This window comes from Sceloporus occidentalis, unplaced genomic scaffold (assembly GCF_023333645.1).
Source record: "Sceloporus occidentalis isolate IW3139 unplaced genomic scaffold, rSceOcc1.0.p SCAF_52, whole genome shotgun sequence".
In the NCBI taxonomy this organism is placed as follows: Eukaryota; Metazoa; Chordata; class Lepidosauria; order Squamata; family Phrynosomatidae; genus Sceloporus; species Sceloporus occidentalis.
The window spans coordinates 1,841,713-1,865,508 of NW_028317032.1; positions in this window are offsets into that span (position 1 = coordinate 1,841,713).

Consider the following 23,796-nt stretch of genomic DNA (forward strand, 5'->3'; position numbering starts at 1 on the left):
TCAGGGGGCTGCCCTGTGGGCTGAGGGCCAGCCGAGCGGATGTCTTTGCAGCCCGACGGCCACCTAACGCGGATCCACAGCTTAGTGCGGTGGAGCTCACACACTGTGAGAGGAAACGCTGTGCAGAAGTGGCACAAGCTGGCTGTTTAGGGGTGCAGAGGTGGCACAGGCAGGCTGTTAATGGGGCAGAGGTGGTACAGACAGACTGCTAACAGTGGCACAAGCAGGCTGCTAAAGGGGCAGAGGTGGCACAGGAAGGCTGTTTTGGGGCAGAGGCCTACCATGTTAATGTCTGACTTAGTATATAGTGATGGGAGTTATATTGTACCACTATCAATGTCTGGCTCAGTATATAGTGATGGGGGTTATGCTGTACCATATCTGTTCAGTAAATGTTACTTCTTTAAACTTATTTAATTTATTAAGTTAATAATTTATTTGTTCAGATTTTTTTTTAGTATTTTCTAGTATTTTCCGGTTGATATACAGTTTACAAATTTGTGAAATAAATATTCTAGCCAACTTTATTTTATTTGTGGATGTCAAATACTCTTGGTATACCCCTGCACTCACCAAACTAGCATTTATTTTAAGGAAGTGCTGCTGAAGACCAAATAGTTATATACAGTCTAAAGGGAACAGCGCACTCACATCAAACAGGTTACAAAGTCTCAAAACTATCGTTTTAATAAAGGCTGCTTAAAAACACCTTTCCAAGATAAAAAAAATTGGAGATTTAATCACAATATATAACCATATTCTGCTTGGTCCACAACTACACCTTATATTACATGATGTTACTCTCTCTCTCTATATATATATACATATAGGGGTATTTTAACTATAATGTCATTCATTACACACATTTCATTTTAGATTAACCAGATTCCCTCTTGAGTTAAATTCTAACATCCGTAACATCCGTAACATCCGTAACGCGTTCCACAGAGCGTCAGAGTATATTTATGCATGTATTTGCTTGTTTTTGTTGAAAGCTGAGTAAAGATCATATCATTTGTCTTACGAGTGTTGGTGTTTGTCTTACTGATACCTTTCTTTTAAGTAAACGTCTTCCTGGGAGGCAGCACAGCAGGGCAGTGGCGACTCTAGAAACAGTATATAGGGGGGGGCACACAAGATACCACAGTCAAACTGGGGGGGCATTAATAATTCCCACCATTAAATTATACCACTGAAAAAACTATATATATATATAATGTGCTATGGAATGATACTTTTGTTATTGGACAATACAATACTTGATCATTCAACATGGGAAGCCTGAAGCCACAATTTAGTACGACTAATCCTTGAAATCCTTTAAACAACACAATACCTTAACTTTTGCACTAAATGAGTTCAGGGCCTAATATTAGATCCTGCTGCCCATATATATTAATATTAGCCCCAGTTGCCGATATATATTAATATTAGTCCCTGCTGACGATATATATATAATATTAGACCCTGCTGCCGGTAGCAGGTATAGATCAACACATTAAACACACAAACCCAGCTTTGCATGTATAGATCAATTGAAATTCACTTGTGATCTCAGCACTGAAGGTATATATCAAATAAATAGAATCAGACATACAAACCCTGTATTTGCAGGTATACAATAATAATATATGAAACGTAGCATCGCAGGTATAGATCAAATAAATACATGGAAACAGCATTGCAGGTATTAATCAACTGAACAAGACATACAAACCCTGTATTTGCAGGTATACATAAATAATGTATGGGAACATAGCATAGCAGATATGGATCTAGAGAATAACACAGAAACCCAGCTTTGCAGGTATAGATCAATTGGAATTCACATAAAAACACAGCATTAAAGGTATATTTAAAACCCCCTAAATTACAGGCATAGATCACAGGTTGCACACCCCAAAGCAAGCCCTGGCGTCCAAACTGCCCACATAGAACCTGGTCAGCACCCAGATAACACAAATACGATTTGCCATCTTTGTCCCATATACACCCGGCCTGTGCCATCTCGGACCCCAAGGGTCAAACATCCTGCTAGTGCCATCTTTGCCCTTCCACAATTATACATCTATGATACACACAATCACATTAACTCATGCTCTCCCTCATGCAGACAAATCATCCACATATTAACTCATGCTCTCCCTCATTCAGACTATTCATCCATTTTAAGAAACTACGCCCCTTGGAGCTTCAAATGAGGGGCTACATGTATTTCGAGGACAAAAGTTAAGTGCACAAATAATTATGGAATATGTCGCTTTGGCTAGAAAATATGTTTTTTCGATCCATAGCGACATGTTCATTTGTGTCTTGCGCACTCCAGGTTTGTACTAGAAACACATACAGCCCCTCATTTGATGCGCCAAGGGGTGTAGTTCTTGCAAATGTGTACTTTTTGTGCCATAATTTAACTTCCTACATGAGCAGTAATGCCACGTCAAGGCTTCAACCCTAATTACTGATCATTCACACGCCTTTCATATCTCCATTCACTCGCAGAAGCACACACCATACTTTCCATACATTCACTCACAGAAGCACACACACCATTCTTTCCCCTTACAATCCCAAAGAAATGATGGTAAAGGGAGAAAAAAAAAAATCACTTTTACAGCAAAAATAAGTTTTGCAGTAAAAATGCAAGGAGCTCCAGGGATGAGATGGTTACTCACGTACCACACAGGCTAAATGGCTGATTTTAATAATATTTGCAGTTCATCAGGATTTCAAAAATTGCCTCCCTCTACCGTTGGCTAAATTTAACCCCATGATCAAAGGGATCATGGGATTAAAAATTAGTATCGGCCATTTTTAAAAAGGGAATGTGACTTTTTATAGCTATATGATCGCTGTGGTAACATTGGCTACCACAGTGATCATTTAGCTAGAATACTTAAACTTTTTTTTTTTTTTTTAAAGTTTAACTACTTTATGTTTAAATCATTTTTTTAACATTTTTTTTTTTAACGTAAGTTTTTAAATTCTTTTTATAAAGCTATATACCGTTGGAAAGGTGAGGTAATTACCTTTCCAACGGTATATGTTGGGGGTCTGTAGCTGCTGAGATACAGGCATCTAAGCAGCATGCCCCCATACAGCTTTAACTGACAATTGTCAGTTATTAATAAAGTTGCGCAGTGACGTCATCGCGTCATTGCGAGTGCCGTCACCGGTCGGATCGGGTGGCCCCGGTGATGCCCTTCAGTGTGAGGGGCAGATCGCCGGGGTAGGTGGTGATGGGGGTCCACAGACCTCCATCAAGGTAAGATAGTGCTAGTGACGGCATGGTGCCGTCGTTAGCAGTCAAGGGGACTGTCCTGGGTGGCTCCAAATTCGGCGGGGGGGCAACAGGGGGGTCGAGGAATATCCTAGGGGGGGCAATTGCCCCCCCTTGCCCCCCTGTAGCGACGCCACTGCAGCAGGGTATATGACAAACTGCGCGATATGAGTGTGTGCAGAAGCTTTGGGGCTCGCACATTCACTTATACCTTAGTGGCAGGGTTCTGGATTGCTGGCATCTACCCCTAATAATGATGCTGAACCAGGCAGAGCCCAATACTTGTGCAGAGTATTTCACACCAAAACTAAGCGGAAGGTGCCTTCTAAAAAAACTGTGAAATATGCTCACACACCATCTCTACAGCCTGACCTTACGGAAAGACCATCTTCCCTATGCACCTGCCTAATTGGAACAAGCGGACCAAGTGTCATGATTTCATAGAAGCACAGGGGATAGACATCAAAGCCATATCCATTCCCAAATGAATAACGGATATATGTGTAATTGCTTGCATGTGCTGGGTAGATTTTTCTGATCAACACAGTAGCAAAAAATACACATCTCAGACATTGAAATATTGGATCAAGTGTATCCATTAGTCCATTAGTCTATTAGTGCAACATTTATATTTAAAATGATTAGTAACACCATTGCAGAACGAATAAGGTCTTGAAAGCTTATGTAACATTTGACATTATTAATATTGATAATTTAATATTAATAACAACAATAATAATAAGTATTATTAATTATAACAATAATAATAACAATATATTATTATTAGTATTTTTATTATTATTATCATTAATATTACCATTATTATCATTATTATTTTGGAATTAGTCTGACAGCACAAATAACAATAATATGGCCAATTTACAGACAGATGGGCTGTTTTATCTGTTCTCTAATGATTACTGTAAAAATACTTTGACAGGTCTGCTATGATTGTGTTTAAGATGTCCCATCAATTACAGGACTTGAAAACTCTGGTAATAAATCAGACTTTTGAGTGAATTATAATAGGCAGACTTAACCGGAGACTGAACTTCTGTTGACCTGGTTCAGCAGACCTCTGCTAAGTGCTTGTTGTGTGTTCACATATTAATGGTGGAATGCTGGGGACAGCTAACAGACTGATGGTAAGTCTCTCCGCCAGCGGCTGGCAGACAGGAGAACGCATCTCATATTAGCCAAGAGATAGAGTCCGTCCAATAGATTGTTCAAACAATTGCACTGTATACGCTAATGTTCTGAGGTATAACCGCCAATGAATTATTTAACTCACGCTGCTTGCCAGAAGAGCTAACAATCAACTTTTGGATTACAAATTAACACGCCACTGACTTTGAAGAAAACCAGATGTGTTATAAACATTAACAACATATTAGAAAGCAGACAAACTGCCCCTGTATAATACCCCTGGATTGACTACTTATAAAGGAAAGAGCTTTTGCCTGCAGGACTAAAGGTGATCAACCACATAATTAAAAAGAAGCAAAATAAGCCGGTTTATAATGTCTAGAAAAGCCAAGAACACAGAAATGGGTAAAAACAAATACAAGCAAAACATCTAGTAAGCAAATCCTAGAGAAGGTTCAACAAGAAGAAGCAGGGGCAGGTTTCCTGGGTCTCAGGACTGCCAACTGTCCTTCTAAGGGCTCCAGTATTATCGGCAGATCACTGATCCCGTTTTGTAGCAGGTTACTTATGTTGAATATATTTTCTGTATCTCGTGTGCTTCTCCTATACACACATGGAATTGTCTTATTGATTAGCCCTGCTTTTCATCAAGACTACACAGATGAGTCTTGTGCTCCTTGCTACATCTTTACCCATTGAGAAATGTGACCTGGACCCATAGTTACCCGTGGTTAGGTGCTTTAAATGAAATAAATAAATAACTTAGTGCCACATTGCTATTTCCCTAAATATGCCTTCAATTAGTCAAGAGGGAAGCTATTAAAAGTTCTGCTTGAAGCCTCTCTGCCCTCAAACAGTTGCTCTATAAAGTCCTTATGAGTCTGATGACAGCAGGATGCATATGGTCACAGTCGTATAATCACTAATACTATTAGCATGGTTTACAACATCCAAGCTAACATAGATGTTACAAAGGGAAACTGCTTGCCATTTGTGTAGACCCAAACTGGTGAAACAGGAAAAATTTCCATCCCAGCAATAAGGAAGGAGGAGAAAAGTATAGTTAAAATGATACCAATTGCAAGCTTTCGAGACCACGAGACCAAGTTGTTAGGTCCCTTCCTCAGGCATTAATGCAACTTGGTCTTGAAAGCTCGCAATTAAACTCTCAGTTAGTCAATAAATGGTATCATTTTAACTATACTTTTCTCCTGTTTTCTCAGCGGCTAACCCGGTACAAACCCTCTTAGCAATAAGGAAGCAATACATGTTTGGCTCGGAGTCTGGTATGTATAATGCTAATATGATCAATGATCAAATATCATAGAATCCAATGACTAGTCTTTAAAATGTCCTCCTTAATCAATCCTTTTCTGGGTTAAATTATGCAGCTTCCCTCTTCCTCCATGGTTTGATCAGGGGTGAGCTGGTCCAGGGGGTAATTGCTCCCCAGACCAGTCCATAATTGTTCAGACGCATTGGGTCACATAACACAACTGTAAAAGCGAGGCTGCTCGCACGAGAGAAAGCTGTGAATGAGGTAAGGGAGTGAGTGAGTGAGTGAGTGAGTGAGTGAGTGAGTGAGCAAGTGAGTGAGAGGGTCAGAGTATGTATGTAGGTATGTATGGCTGTTTGTATGTTAGAGTAAAAATGTATGTTTAAGTTTTTGTGTGTGTGCATGTATGTGTAACTGTGTGTGTGAGCATTAATGTGTATGAGTATGTGTGTTTGCATAAATGAGTGAGCATGAATGATTATGTGTAAGCGTGTGAGAGGGAGAGTGTGTTAACATGGGTGTGTAAGTGTGTGTTAGTGAGTATGTGTAAGCAAGAGTGTGTATGTGTTAGTGTGAAAGTTTGTTCAAATGTGAAAGTGTGTATAAAAAGGTGTTCCAGTGCGTATGAGAGTTGGAGGAGGGTGAAGCAAGGGGCCAATGAGGCGAATAGGCTTTATTTGGACCTCGGGTCAGAAGATGCTGTAGTTGAGTTCAGTGCAAGAAGCTCATGAATACATATATAAAACCTTCTTTCTATGAGCATTGTATCTTAGGAACCTTCATGCACCCTGAAATTGCATTTATATTTAAAATAGAAAATAAATAAATAATAATCATAAAAAAGATCATACCAAAAATAAACATTGTTATGAACCAGTTTTTGGTGTAGGTCATCTTTGATTTAAAAATCTTGTTTTTGCTATTTTGCACATTCCATTATTATGCATAGCAAGGGGAATATTGTATTGTGAGACATTGTATGCCCCCAAATGTTTAAAAAAACAACAAAAAACATTTCAAATGGGGTCAACAAAGACCCTAAACATTTGTCAGGGATTGCTAGTTAATTAAGGAAGGTACGGTAAATGACTAAGTCGACCTCTCATTATATAGCTTCATTGAGAAAAAAGATTATAAATGGAAGGATTTGGAGAGCTCTTCCATCCACACACCCGCTATATCTATCAAAGCAGGAACATTTAAACTCTCTGACTGCACTATGCATTGCAAAAGGCCTTTGAGTTTCACCTGCGAGGTGGGCTGAGCTGGCCCTATAAAATTATCGATTTCGTTCCTACATTAACTATACATTTTGCAGGCCCCCGTCAGCCCTTCTTGTAGGAAAAGGTAATCAAGGTTGCCTTTGTGAACTAAAATGTTCAACCCAACTGCAAACTCCTGGTTTGGTGAATATACCCAGCTGTCTTTACAGTAGAGACATGATTGATATCTAACCAGGGGGTGTTTCCTGGTATAATTATACCCCAGGCAATGGCCTCTAAGATAAAATGACTGTTGTCACCCTTCATTAGGATGTCATAGAGGACATCAATAGTCGTAAACAGTAGCGATTGTGTCAGTAAAACACTGAATTACTTATTCCCTCTTTGTTTCTGCAAAATAATAAAACTGAATGAACAGTGAAGGAATAAAATACTCATTCCCATACGGCAGATCCACTGAACCACTGTGAACCTTGGACCTCCTTGGAACCTAATTATATATATATATATATAAATATATATATGTGTTATTTCTACAGATTTCCTACCCATTTCGCACGTTTAAGATTCACTGAGCTGACTCCCCATTGACTCCAATAATTTATTCTTGAGAAAACTCACTAAAACTCGTTCAATGGGCTTTGCCACAGAAAAAGCTTGGCAGCCAACATGGACCAAGGAGGAACCACCCCGTTGAGTTCTACGAAATTAGTTTCCCATGGTGGTAACTGTTGGTTTTTAACGGGAAATTATCACCTGGAATGTTTACTTGGGCTTACTCGACTCTTAGTAAAAAGGCTCATTCAAATTGTTTTTTCTAACATAGCTGACCATAGCAAATACTACAAATACAGCTGAACAAATACATGTTAGGGGTCCGGTATCGAGGGTTTCCTTCTTTTAGTCAGCAGGAAAAACTGTACGAAGATTAGTTAGTGATAATTCCCTGTTAATTCAGGAATGAGTTGGAGCGGTAGACAGCAAAATGGCCAAGCATTTCAAGACAAAGAATGGGAATCGGCTCTAGTATGGGTGGTTAATTAACTATTGTGTCACCACTGGGTCTTTGCAGGCTTAAGGTCACCTCTTAATTCCAAAAGGGAATTGGTTAACGTTCTGAAGATGTGACAGAAGGTCCCAGCAAGCGACCTACCTCTCTACAGTGTTTAAATTTCAGTTCATCCCCACCAAGACTTCGCATTACAATAGGGCTATACAGAGTTAAACAAAATGCTAATTAACTAAATTCCAAATTCAGATTGGTAGCCTTTTTTCCCCCCGAATACAACTTTTTCATATTCATTGAACCCCCCTTGTGTGATTGATTTATTTGACAATAGAAAGGGCTAATTAAAAAAAGATTTGCCTTTTTAATTGATTTTATTTTTAAAAGCTACCTTATTCCATTTTTAAACCACTAAATGTCTGAAGTAAATACCCATAACTTTATTTAGTAAAGTAATAATACTATTTTAATTATAATTTATTTATTATTTTCATAATGAAATACTTCATATATGTTTTCAGTTTGTATATTGTATAACTCACATCAGACCAACTAGGCTTCATTAGTAAGACCCAACGCAATATAGAGAGATAAAGGAAACTATTACAACTCCCTATAAATTGAGCCAATGTATGTAGACTCCAGTTTTGGGTCTGTAAAGGCTGAATAATCTAAAACTAGGTGTAACCAAGACTATGGGCAGCGAGATAGTGGGGCTAGATGGCAGGTAGATAAAGTTAGTAGCTATACATGTGCATATACATACTAATATACATATAAATGCAGAATTCATGTGGATTTACTGTTTTGAGGAAATCAAAAGGCGACTTGTTAAACTAGTAATTCTTTTTGGAAGTCATTTACTGATCTCAACCAACAGGAACTCAGTAAAGGAGATCGCATGCGGTGAAAAATACTTCTCTGGAAGTATTTTACTGGGAGTGGGGAAACTAATTAGCAAGCGTCATCACTTCCATATCAAAATAAAGCCTTTCTAAGGTTAGAATAGAATGTTATTGACAAAACTTGAAATTCTGGGCAATTGCTATGAGAAGTTTCACAAACCGCGGGGGATTTAATCATTTCTGATGTATAGTAAGCTTTGTATTCCGAGTCCAGGTAACTGAATTCACGCATAACCTGTTCAAATGTATATAGTACAGCCGGGAGGTATAATAGTTTGGCTGATTACTTTTACACACCATTCATGCTCTCATTGTTCACTTGTAGTAGCTTTTTTTAATTAAAAATAAAAAAAAAAAATTTCACAAGTATGATGTAAGTAAAAGGAAATCACATTACAAATTATCCTTAATCTACATCTTTACCATCAATGTACATTTGCGTTTAAGGGGGCTGTTTCCCTCGGTCTGACCCAGGACAGCAACATTGCCCTACTGTCCTTCCCCTTCCTCTGAGCTTCTGCTTCACATAGAGCACAAGTTCTCCTTAGGACATAATGCAAAGATGATACTTAATTCTGTATGGGCCAAGTGGTATAAATCCGCTGGTTTCAATGGAGATCTCTGATCTACTCAACTGGCCCACTGAGAGCTGCAGTGCACTGGGGAGGCCATTCCCCCCTAGGGCTATTATCTCCAGCAAACCTGCCCAAGGGCTGTCATCCATCCCAGGCCTGCTTTTTTCATTTTTGAAGCCCCGAGGTCAGTGGCTTTGCTGTAAAGAAAAACAAAAAGTGACTGGTGTCAAACGTGCTATAAGGCCGCGGTGGACACCAGTTCCCCTTCTTCATTTTTTTGGGCGGTCACATTCCACGAGGGACATGCGACCGTTTTCTTCCCTCCCCGGCCATAAGGCCTGCAGGAGGGATAGATTTTCTTGGTCCACCCCGGCAAAGGGTTGGGACCACTGGAGGAATTGATAGAGGAGGAGGGGGTGCTCAAAAGAGCTACCTAACTCCCCTGCTCACCAGAAAAGCCAAACCTTTTTAGGGGACCTGGCTCCAGCTTGGCTTTTTGGTGTCGAAGGATGTATCGATAATAAAAATATATTTAAAAATAAAAAAATACAAAAAGTGTTTACTGGCATGTGCAAAAACACAACCAATCGTGCACAGCGCCCAGTCTTGGACAAAATGCAACCTTGGGGCGTCATGCTATTCCAGCCTTAAGGCCAGAGAACCAAGCTTTCCCTCTCTCACAGGTACTCACTTGATCTTAGCCAAAAGGCTGTGAAGTGCAGCCTAGGACCAGCCATCACAGTGAATAATGATATATATATAAATTATTTCTTTGCACCTGCGCCTAGGCCACCATTTTATTCCATATTTTAAACTGCTGTCTTGGCGTATGATATTCATGAAAATAATGTCTGTTGCTAGACGCTCAAGCACAATCTGCTAAAACAACTCATATAGAGTCCAGAAAGCGGGCGACATCTTCCTATATAGGCTGACAGCAGAATTCTAACACAACCTCTGCTGAGGGATCATGGGATATGTAGGAAAAATTGCATAATATGCCCATGGAATATCTCTGGTGGCGGAGAACTAATTAAGGAATAATGGCAACAAGTCATAGATGTTTTATGGTCCAGGATTTAATCATGTTTTGTTATCTCATTTAATGTTCGCTTGCCTTTGGAAATATCTCTCTTCTGATTCTTTTGTTCAGTGAGTCACTTTTTATAGCATTTTTATGCTTCAATATTATTCTTAACAACACAAAATACACAGCAATCAAGCAATGAATTAGTAATAAAAAATCTTGTCATTCAGATAAAGAATATTGACTGTGTTCACTTAATGGCAGCGCGTATGGCCCGTTCTCCTGGACGTTCTCTTTAGATCTGTTAATGGAAATACATTGGGCTATCGAGAGACAATCAATCAATACTCTGTCGGGGTACACACAGTTTCACTGTGCTTAGGATCAATATGTTTCATGAATAAAGACAAAGATATCGGCTCGCCATCACCCATCTGTTCAATCACCTACTGGGATTTGTATTGAGTGGTGTCTTTTGGTTTCCACAAGCAAAGCCTAGTAGAATGTTGTTATTGATTAAATTAGTATGCTTTGATTCTCATTCTACATTTTACTGTACATATTCACTAAGAATAATTACCATATTCTTCTCAAAAGCCATAGCCCACTTGTATTTACTTTTTAGCCATTCTACAGAAGTGAGGAACATGATGGCACTATATAAAGAATTATCTGAGCACAATTCTTGTGATTTGGGTGACACTATCTGGTCAGGAGCTGCCAGTCTGTGTCCACCTTTGAAGGCCTTTGTCTGCCTTATTGCAAAAATTCAGAAAAGGCAGAACTCACACTCAGCCTCCATCCACCCAGCTTTCCCCATCTGTTTGTTGGCCAGTCCCATATTATTCTATGCCTGACGTCCACCATTCTTCCAGTCAGTTACCTGTCATTTAGTCCTGAATGGTTCCAGTTGTGGGGGAGCTCTCAGTAATATCTCTATCTCCCTGGTACCCAGTCCCCCATTTTCATCCATTTGGCAGCCAAACTTTGTGATAGACATTTTGCTAAGTGCCCTATAGGCACCGATTTATTCTTGAAGCCTTGCCGTGAACACTGGTATCAGTTTCTGTCTCTGCAGATGTTTCACTGAAATCTTTTTTATGCTCTTACACAGAAAAGCATTGTTGGGCTTCTATTTAAAAGGTTCCTATGGAATCTTATTCTTTATAGGTTATGTCAATTCATTTGTCCACTTGCATATTGGAAATTCCCAATTCCCAGCATTCAGGTAAGTATAACGTTTGATATATAGATTTGCTAGCGATATCACTAGCAAAATGTACTGTATATATAATGCGTTACACTTTTTATTTTTATGTCTATGCGTGATGTAGTCTACAGCAAGTGTAGGTCCATATAATGTTACAGGAACAGTTAGAATGAGGAAAGAGAAGATATGCATATTGAAGTAAAGGCAAGGAGTTATGGCCGCAGTAGGCCCAAGGTGCATTTGTGGAAAGGTAACTATTTGGTAAAAAAAAAATCTAAAAAATACATATTTATACTATAAAAATATAAATATACTGGGAAAATGCTAAATAAGAGTAAATTAATATTTTTTGTAGGTCTGGTAAAGTAGTCCAAAAAAAGTGGAGTACCTTTTCAATCTGTGAAGGAACTTGAGATTTTATAGGATAAGCTTCAAGCTTGGTCCAGATCGGTGACACAAAACAGAGAATTCCATAAAATAATAGAACGATATGGTGTTCCTTGCTACAGTGTTATTCCTTAAACAATAGCTAATCCCAACAAATCAGCAAGGGTGTTTTTTTAAACTTTTTTAATTTAATTTAAAATTGGTGACATTTTAACATGCCTGCATAGTGTTTTCATAAGAAGACATACCGTATATACAGTCTACTTTATCATTTTATAGCTCAAAAATGGTTCTCCCCAGCGCCTAAATTATGCAAAACCAATTTTAGCCTAGTCTAGAGAAATACCCTATACAAACAATGTATAACTATAATGAACATACACAATACAGGGCAGTGGAAGGTATACACGTGGGCGCTTATTGTAATCAAAGTCCAACATGAGATTAGCCGTCACAGTGACTTGTCAAAACTGGATATGGTTGATACCATAAGGTCTGTGTTGGAATATTGCAAAATGAGGAAATATATGAGGAAATATATGAGGAAATATATACATAAGGGAAATACTACAGGGAGGTTTTTCCTGAAAGCAATATCATCGTCTCTCTGGTATATCTGCAATATGCAATACTCAGTGAGCTTGAAATGTAAAACACAGTATTATATCAGCAATGTATAGATGAAAAGGTACAGCTTTTTTGATCAGGGCCATATTTAAATCTAACACAGCCCTGGCCAAATCCTTGTCGGGGTGGGCCAGTGCCAGAGAACTCAGGTAGCTGCCCTGGAGCACCTGGACCAGGGTGGGACTCCAAAAAAAAGTCCCTAACGTGTTGATGTAGGTCTGGGGTCTGTTGGGGTTACAAGAGGTCTATGTTTATATAGGTAATCTAATTATAAAAGAGACAGCAGAGAGGCTTCTTGCCCGGAGTGCTATTTGATCAAAGACCATTCCTAATCTTGATTATTAATCCTATAATAGGTGAATATTAAGTATGAGTAGACTTTTCGGCAATATCATCCTGGATACGAGTTACATACTGAGGCCTAGATCCTAGAATGATTCCTGCAACAGATTAAGTAAGAGCAGAGGTCACTGCCTCACTCATTCACTGCACTCAATCACAGACTGCCCTCTCCTCACCCACTCACTGCCCTCACAGACTGAAATGTCCTAATTCATTCACTCACTACACTCACTCACAGACTACAATGTCCTAACTCACTCACTTACAGACTGTACCCACCCAACTATCTCATAACATTTGGGTTATAATCCATTAGCTCATAACATGCCTAGGAGTCAAGCATATCATTCCATATAAATTCCCTGATCTCTGATGCTGATACCAAAATAGTTATTTTAGAAAAGGCATTAAATCCTAGAGGCTGCGATAACGCGATCACTGATTTAATACATTTTCATTACTAATTACTCAGATTACGCGGGGCAATGATTTTAATGCAGCTGTAAAGTATACATTTCCCTTTCTGCGTCCCCTTTTATAAAAGTTCTAGTTTCAGAGGTTATGTTTAGTGTCTAATCAAGACATCGATGATTCATTAAGCCTCCAGGGTAAGTTGTCCTTGTTGGTTTCCTGTAGCAAGAAATCCACATACAGACCCAAACCATCTGTCCAAACCAAAAGGATACATGATCATAGATCAGAGACTGATAAGTTTTTTAAGCCCTGCGGCATTTACTGATAAATGACTCTCAGTGGGAGGAAAATACGGGGAAACTCACCAGTGTTGGAAAATAATGCACGTAATGTATAGAAGAGCCGTAGGCTGTCTCCGTTGATCCTTTGTGAATACTCTTTCTAATATGCTCCATGGCGTATTTACTTCATTCCCTATCTATAAAACCCTGTTAAAATATTTTTTTAAAGACGCATACAGCAACTAGGTATAGTGTAGACATAACGTGATGGAGTGAAGCTAAAATTTGACCACAAACTTACTCCACACTACAATGAGCTTGTGGAGCTTCATGGTCCATACCTGGGAATTCTCTACGGTTCCATCTCTGGGATAAGCATTGCTTCCCCGAGTTACTTTCTCCATGTCGTGGAGCAGCGTTTGATCATGCCCATTCTCCCCACGAAGAGGGAGAGCTCCCACTAGCTTGCCCAGGGAAGTTACCATGTATGTCCCATTTATCCACATTTAACATGTCCCAAGTAATCCAAAATCTTACATGTTCTCCAAGATTCATTGGTGTCTGCAACTGGGGAGGCCGAGTCAGTAGGGGCTTAGGGCACACTGGTTTGGAGCTCTTTTTGTATTTGTTGGGTGTAACTGCCTGATTTGCTAATTCAGCCGTCATCTGGCAGATGGTTAATGTCCTCAGGTTGGCCCAGCAGTGGATATGTGTTCAATAAAGCTGTGGCCAAGCCCTTGCCCATGTTTTCGTGCCTGGTGTCTTATTGGTATTCTACTGATATCTGTATGGATGCTATAGGCCTAAGCAGTCAAGAGCTTTCTACATGGTTTCATAGGAAAGCTATAAACCTGGCTCACGTAAACCTTTACTGGATTCTCTACTGGGTCCTAGGTCTGTTCTCCTGGTTAGGGTCCAACCAAGCCAGAGGAACGATGCGTAGGAATAAGACTTTGGCTTCATGAGGAGCCACATGAGACTATGAGAGCCAGGAGCAGCAGACAGTGTTCCTTCTTGAATTATCAGTCCCTCTTTCACCTTAAAATGAATATTAATCATCTGTTATTTTTTTTTGCTGATGGAGAATGTGCAGTAGTTGGATTCTATCACCATGTTCTAACACTGAACTCCAGCTTGGGTCTCCAGTCTTCCAAATGAGCAACAACCAGAGCTTCCAATAACATGTTCTCGAGATGTGTATCTTGGCTGGTTTAGATTCACATATATCGGTTTCTGAATTGTTTGAACACAGCCCAAGCATTAAGGAATTTAGACATAACTTGACCTCTCACCTCCTCTAAGCACCATACATTAAGGTCAGTTTGTCTTGCAGGTAAAGGAAATCACATGTGTTTGTCATTTGCAATCCCAGAATCCTCCGTCTGGGTCCCACTCATCATTCGCTGGTATTGGCCTTTAACTACCCCCTCCAGCATCTGTTTAATTTTTCTCACCAGTCAGTTACTTGGATATTCCGCTACTTAAAGGTTTAGTGGGGTATTTAAACCTATGTTAAGAGTCTTTATGGATTACGATAAATGGATATAGCCATTATAGCCTGGGAGAAAATTGAGACTTTAGTTTATTAGGTCAATATAGATGAAGTTGTAAAGTTTCAGAGGTATCTTCTTCAGATGGATTGCATCTGGAGACCTCTGAGGCCCCGATAGCTTATGTAACTTTATATCTTTGGCTGTGTTGGCCCAATAAAAGATAAAATGCCATTACACTGGCTTATTTAATACCTAGGATTTGGGGAAGTGACAGATCGCTTTAGCCAGTAGTAGGTGATTCACGATACATGATGAACCGCAGACCTCCGCAGCCTTTCCCCGCAGTCAGATCTCACTCCTTAAACACAAGCTGAGCGATTATTAATCGTCAAATCTCTGCACTCCCACTAGTCCGCTTTACCCAAAGAATTTGCCATTATGTTTCCGATAACATCAACAACAATAACTGATTCTTATGGATAATAATGTATAGAAATGCACATTTTCTTTAAATAAATAAATCATTTTTGCTGCCTTTTCTAGATTTTTTTTCACATCCTATGTCAGATAAAAAAATTGTTACACATTGGTTAGCAGTCACAAAAGTGATCCAATAATAAGAATATATAACTACATTACATCACCGTACAAAGGTCAAATGCCAAAAATAAGAATGTGGGAACTCTCCGGGTTTCAACCAAATTCTCCTGCTGAAGCTCTGCTTCTTCAGGTTCTCCAGGTCGCCATGCTCTTTCTCCGCAGGAATCTCATTTAGCAACGCCCACTACTACTCCACTCCCATACAAATTGAAGCAATCTGGCACAAGCCCCGCCCACATGTGCAGTTAGCCACACCCCTCACTAAGAAGCCCTGTGCCTCGGGGTATCCCCAGATATAAAAATAGGTTATAATAAAAAATATCTGTCCCAGATCAAAGAGGCCAATAAAAAATACAATTCATTCATGTACATTAATTCTGATACAGCCCCTGTCCGGCCCTCCTCCTCCTTTTAATTTAAAATACTTTAAAGTATGCAATAAATAGAACATTCTGTGAGCTGTCGAACCCCAAAAGTGTGCAGGAATGAAACATGTGACAGATGGTAAGTATGGAATAGCTAATGCAGCGGCACAAGTGTTTGGGAAACGCACATCGGTGTACACGGGAAGAAATGCGGCAACTGCAAAAGGCTGGGGGCTGATAAAATGGGGAGGGGGCCCCGCAGTGCCGTGCTCATCCCTGTGGGATCATAGCGGAATGTATAAAGCATTGCAGCTGTCTACGAGAAGTGATATTAGAGCCTCGCCGACAGCGGCTGCCAACGCGCCTCGACTTTTGTCAGTCCCTCCTCTGTTGCGTAGTGGATGGAAAGATACATAATTCCATATACTATTCTATATTATTATAGTTCAAATGTGTCTGTGGGAGGTGATATTCTGTGACGAGAGGTTCATAGCCCAAAATGAATGGCTTGGAGGTTTCAATATGGTAGTGGATAAGTGGAATACCCTTCCAGCAGACATGGTAAAGTTAATTCTGGCTGGAATTTTAAGCAGACCTGTCACTCGACGAATTTTATATTTTACAGTACAGCATATAAACCTATACAATGATCTTTACATATTAAATAAGAAGTGTGTGTGTGATTAGAATTCTTATGCCAAGGCCATCGGCATACCTGGGTGCTTTCTAAATGAGCGGGCCCTGAGGCGCTTGAAACTATTAACCTTTTAATGGCCAACCTTGAAGATTCCATGCAGGTACTAATCAAATAACCAATAAAGGAAAGCTTGACTTATTTAGAGATATTTTGCATTAAGGCCCGGATCTCTACTTCAATGAGGTGAACTCTTTCAACTAAATATCTCCAAAACATTTATGCTGAGGGACGCGTAAAATGCCCAAGCTAGAGCTATTTTAGGTACTTATACTAAATATTGCTAAGATGGCAGTTCCCTTTTAAATTGTACGGATCCGACGTGATTTTTTTGAGGTCTCAAGGTTTTTGCCCCATTCTCGGGGTAAAGGGGCAGATTCTTAGGGTCACACAGTCTGGAGCTGACTCCTTCCTATTCTACTTTGCTTTGATCATATATAAGACTCATATATTAGATTTGACTAGCAGTATGGTTGATATCCCTGCTTGAATGCAGGTGTATCTTTAAATAACGACAAGTCAAGGAACAACTTGGGAAAGCAAACGCCTGTGAGCCGTGACTAATGTTGAGCACGTGTTTCCAGGGTGTCCCCTGGTCGGCTCTCACGGTAATGGCTGCTTCTTGGCGTGCGGATTTGACACTTTGTGAGTCATTAATGCAGAATGACCCAATTCTTGGGAAAGTCGTGGGTGTGAATTTACACAACGGGCCACTCATTTGTAGCCTCCATGATTATTAACAGCCAAGACACTTACTTGTTTATTCACACAGGGGGCCAAAGACAAACTCCTTCCAGTCACGCACACCTCAAGCAGTAGATAGAAACAGCTAGATTACTAAAAATTTACTAAATTACTCAATTTTAAATTGAAAATGTAATTTATATCAGCTGGTAAAGTTTGCATGCTAAAATCAGACATAAATGTAATCTTATATGTTGGAGTCTCCTGTATTACCGTATTTGCTTGATTATAAGACGACCCCCCAAAATCTGAATATTAATTTAGGAAAAAAAGAAAAAGCCTGAATATAAGACGACCCTATAGGAAAAAAGTTTTACCAGTAAATGTTAATTCATGTAAACTATTACATTTTTTAATGAAAGCTATAACTGAGAAAAATATTTTTTTGTTTTTATTTCCTTGTATTTTCCAACCTGCCCACCAGTTACGCACATCTGCCCCCAGGCTTGCCACTCCAATATGGCACTGTGGCCCATGATATGCCTTTTAACCCTCTATATGCCACTGTGCCCCATGATATGCCTTTTAACCCCCTAAGTGCCACTCTGCCTCCAGAAATGCCTTATACCCCTATATGCCACTCTGGCATTTAGGGGGTTAAAAGGCATATTATGGGGCAGAGTGGCATAGAGGGAGGTATAAGGCATTTCAGGAGGCAGAGTGGTGTTCAGGAGGTTAAAAGGCATTTCATAGAGCACTCTGCCTCCAGAAATGCCCTATGCCCCCATTTAACACTTCCCCCCTACACACACACACACTTACCGGGGCTTCCAATTTCCTGCTGTATACCGGGGCAGCAGTCTTCCTTCTGTCTCCCCCCCATTTAACACTCCCCCCCACCCCACACACACTTACCGGGGCTTCCAATTTCCTGCTGTATACCGGGGCAGCAGTCTTCCTTCTGTCTCCCCCCCATTTAACACTCCCCCCCACCCCACACACACTTACCGGTGCTTCCAATTTCCTGCTGTATACCGGGGCAGCAGTCTTCCTTCTGTCTCCCGCTGCAGCCGGAAGGAGGTGTGGCTAGCAGCGGGGGTTGTCTGCGTCCATCGCGCAGACCTTCCCCGGCTGTCAGAGATCAGAGTTCCCCGCACCTCCTTCCGGCTGCAGCGTAAGTTGTCTATGCGGATCGCGTGGACGTCAACCCGCTGCCCCGGTATACAGCAGGAAATTGGAAGCACCGGTAAGTGTGTGTGTGTGTGGGGGGGGGAGACAGGAGGATCCAGGTCCCCTGCAGCGGTGCGGGGGATCTGGATCTTAGTCTCATAGTCAGACCTCTATTTGAGGTCTGATTATAAGACGACCCCGATTAGAAGACGAGGGGTATTTTTCAGAGCATTTGAAAAAAACCTCGTCTTATAATCGAGCAAATACGGTATATATGCGATAGATTGTAAGCTCACAAGACCAGGTCCATCTTCTCCTTCTGTAGTGAGTGAATGTAATAATAAAAATACATCAAATATGTTTGTTTGCTGATCTAACTTTTCTTCCATAATATCTGTTATTTCAGAGAAATTCTCCCAGCATATGAAATATAAATATATATTCATATTCTGCATAAACCAGAGCCCGATTTTTAGGGCTCTGGAGAATGTGAGTGCGAGTCTGATTGGAATATAGGGGATAGTAATGTATATAAACCATACAAATCCCTACTCCCCACCTTCTCTTAAGGTACGCTATGGAAAGGCCCAAACATATGTCCTGCTAGCCCTGCTCCAGACGACTAGCCCTATCTCCATGCAATTCCAACTGCTGCCCCAGAATCGGAGAGAGCTCCAGGCGGCAGTTCCCAGTCATGCCAGTGTACTGATTATTGGATCTGCCAATAAAAGAGCCTAAGATGTGGTTTCCATGGGCAAAACATCTGATGATGTCATGGCACCACCCTCGTGAGCAGAGCATGATGTAATATAGAAATGAAAGCGAAGAGGAAGAAAACATGTTCTGCTCCTACACACAATAAATCTGGAATTTGTCATAAAACAAGGGAATATGCAGAATGGAAAACAATCTATACATCTGTTGCAGAAACACATAACGACGTGCGGAACCTCGTATATCTACAGGGCATAATATAAATGTCTTGTATCTGGTCCTGATTTCTCACCGCATGGCATTATATGAAAGGTAAGTAATCACCATGACTGCTTAGGCCTATAGCCTCCTGAAACCCCACCCAAGCTTACCTGCAGGCAAATAAAGACGCTACAAACAGATCAGTGTGGGCAGGGCTTTATTCATTACCTCCCATGAGCAGCGGAACGTAGCAAAACATGACCTTAAACAACCTGCCAGCTACCGAACCTTCTGGCTCAATGGGCAGTTACTCCACCACATAAACTAAGAGTCCTAGTCCCTCCGGTGCTATCAGCTGTCCCCAGGCCCTTTTGGCCAAGCACCAGGATCATGAACTGTATGAGTGCTGGCCAGAGGGGGGGAAACACAGCCGCTGTGACAATACGAGAGAAAAAAGGGCTCCCAAATATAACCCAATCGCATTAACCCATCCCTGAGGATTAGGAGAAGGGGAGATAACATATAAAATATGGTATTAAACCAGATATCTTCAAAATTATTACAGCGTAGCAAAGTAAAAGCACACATTATTGGAGATTTTAATAAATTCATTTTGTTACGCTAAAAGCTGCGACCGGGACATCAAAAGCTTTCTTGACTTCCCTATGGGTTTAATTATATTACTTGATTAGCTATATAGCATCGTGGACGATTATCATAACGAAGCTGGCTGGACATTGATCCGAGAAATGTGCTTTTATTTTACTCACAGTTTTACTTTTTTTCAGTTTCTTGATCGCTTTATTTCACTAAAAATAATTGGAGAAAATGGTATTTCTAAGAACTGAAGATTTCAGAACATTTGAAAAAGTGCTCGATGAGAAAGTTATGTGCGCTATTTCTCTGAAAAAAAATGTACCATGTCTTGAGCCATTACATCCCCAAGATTAAAATTCCTTGTGTTCTACATCACGTGCAGCAGATAAATATCTGGAGATCTTTTGCGTGTTACTTATAAAAACAAAAATATTTCTTAAGATTATGGTTCCGAGCAGTTTTCACATTTCTAAAAACGCAGTATCAACCAGAAGCATTTTAATGTTTGGAAGCCAACGCGGCGTTCCTCAAGCCACGCTGACCACAACAGAATCCAAATGTGACGCAAAGGCTGCTTCCACAAACATACGCAGATACGCGGGACCCCTCCGGGTCGGACCCCGGAGTCTCCAGGCGATCCCTTACGAAAAATTACTGCAGTTTTTCTGAAGTAATACTGCAGTTTTTCGAACATGAAAAAAACTGAAATACTGCACTTTTACTGCATTTGTACTTCACTGTACTGCAGTTTTACTGCACATTTACTGCGCTTTTTTTTTTATATTGCAAACCTACAGTTGTAATTCAATGTACTGCAGCTTTATTGCATTTGTACTTCCGTACAAAAATAACTGCAGTAAAAGTGCGGTACAGTGAAGTACAAATGCAGTAAAACTGCAGTAAAAGTGTGCAGTATTGCAGTTTTTTCATGTCCAAAAAACTGCAGTATTACTTCAGAAAAACTGCAGTAATTTTTTCGTAAGGGATGCTCTGCTTCACTGCCTCTACGGGTCACTTTCTGCTTTGTGCGTCCCAAGGCCAGCAACAACCCCTAACTGCCTCTGGGGAAAATATGGGAAAGATTATTAGTGTTGCGTTGTATTAGACCAAAAGAAATATCATTTGGGAATCTTTGGTTTTGCTGAGACAAACGTGCCTAAACAATATAAGCTGTGTAAATTTACCAGATATTTGAAATGAAAGGGATGCTCCAGCCTCAATAGCTTGAGAGTCTCTTTTGGGTTAAAATGCAGAGCAGCTCCTGCCTTTAATTCCTATATATTTTATTCTAATATTTTCTAATATAGAAAAATGAGATAGTCCTCGCCAATATTGGGGTACTCTGGCGTAGCGGCGGACTAAGCAATATATGGCCATATAGTGTGATGGAATCCCCAATATTTATGCCTTAAAAGGGGTATTGGCTGGGTATGCACTGAATACTTGCTTCGTTTTATCATTTTAGTCCGCATGATAGCTGAGTAGTCCCTTGAATTTTTTGTGGTGTCCTCGTTGTAAATATATGAAATTCTGCAAATACCCTTTAATATAATTGCCCCCTTTCCCCACCCCCAGCTCTTTGTCTTGCAGGAGATTTGTTAATCCATAGATAATCCATAGATACATAGATCAGCAAGGTTTCCTGTAGGTTCCCCCCGTGCAGATCGCAGCTAATTAGGCTCAAAACGTTGGACCATGCGTTGTGCTGCAGCTCTGGAGCTGTAGCTTCTCCTGAGCGTAAGTAACTTATTTATGTTGATGAATGCGTATTAAAGTGTTTGTCATACCCTTTGAATATATGTACTATGAGAAGTGATGTGGAAATTGTTGCCCCTGCATATAAAATATATTAATAATAATAATAATAATAATAATATAATATTATATTATTTAATGGTGTTCAATAAAATACTAGCTCTTAATTACGTATATACTGGTAATGACAACAATATATACATTTCTTATCTATAAAAGAAATGCTGGTAAATATGCTTTATCTTTAATTTAGGGGCTTAAAGACACATATTCACACAATGCAGTAGGATCCATAGGATCTCTATTGATCCTAGCCACGATCCATATGTGCCGGCGGCGCGCTAGGTGGTGTAAGTGCTAGCGAATGAGCTGTATACGAGAAGGCTGCAGAGTCTTCTATTTTTGTTCAAGGTGACCACTACTAAAAAAACGGCAGTCCTTTAAAGGGCCGCTCCAGTGTCAATAAATGCACATGAAACTGGTTTGGATGTCCTTTCATATGTATTGTTTAAAGTTAAAAAGAAAAAATATACCATTTACCAGCAGAAGTGTTTGCTATTTGTGCGGGAGATGCGTTTACCAAAGGGGTAAATACATATGGGGGGGATTCTGCGCCCCGTGTCAATTTAAAGGCACCTTTCACCTATCATATGCATTCAATCGCAACAGCGTCCCTTTAACAACCCTTATATCTTGAAAACTAAAAGCACGAGGTTGTCGGCTGTTCCTGAAGGTACGGTAAATTTAAGAGGACAAAGACTACTAAAAAGGGACAGATTGATTGTAAAGTTTTTTGGGCATTTTCAAAAACAATTTTAATTATAATGATGGATGAAATGATTGAAAGGAAGGATCGTGGAAGGATTTAGCAGAATTTCTGTCTTTTAGAAGAATTTGCGTTCATCGCGCTGTGTCTACGTGGCTTGGCTGTGGCAGTTGGATTAGTTGAAGGGCCTGGGGATGTCTCGGGTTGGATGTTCTTCAGCTATGGTATTGGTACCCGGAATGTTCGGACTTCATTCTTTCTACGGAACAGATAATGAATAGCAACTGTGCATCCCGAAAGAGCTTGCGTCAGCCAGCTGCATCCAGAACTACTTGAACTCTATCCTACCTCGTTCAACAGACATTATTTGACCGCTTTGGACATGAGCCAAAAGATGATGTTGGCTGGGGGGGTATATATATATATACAATTGTGGGAAATATATTAGCTGGCGCCAAGTGAAGCAGCAGAAATATGCCAAATGTTAATGAACTTGCTATTTGACTATTCCATAAGAGCCATATTTATGGGTTAGTTTTGGAATGTGAAAAAATATGATTAAAAGGAACAGTAATTAAAGAGACCTCTATATTTAAATTATGTGTATTAATATTTTCATTAATTTATATAATAATAATAATAATTATTATTATTATATTATCTTCACATACCTTGTCAATCAACAAAATTGTATTTATATAATGTAACCAATAACCACATTAAAATCGACAATATACAAAACAGACAATAACATTAACAGATAAAATATACTGACACAGAAAGCAAGGACGGCCCTGCTCTTGTGAGCTTACAATCTATTTGGAGGCTGAGGAGGAATGCGACAGAATAAGGGGGAGCGGAGAAATAGAACGTTATATTATTGCTCTGGGTGGTTATTCATGTTGAAAACGCCAAGCTTCCTGTGAGCTTTAAAAGTAGGAGAAAGAGTTTTAAAAACTTCCAAATGGTGGCTTAAAAGTGTTAATATAATGTATCAGTACTGGTATAAAAGCAGTTCTGGTGCCATGGGATGGTTGGCAACTTCTAGCTTGGGAGGC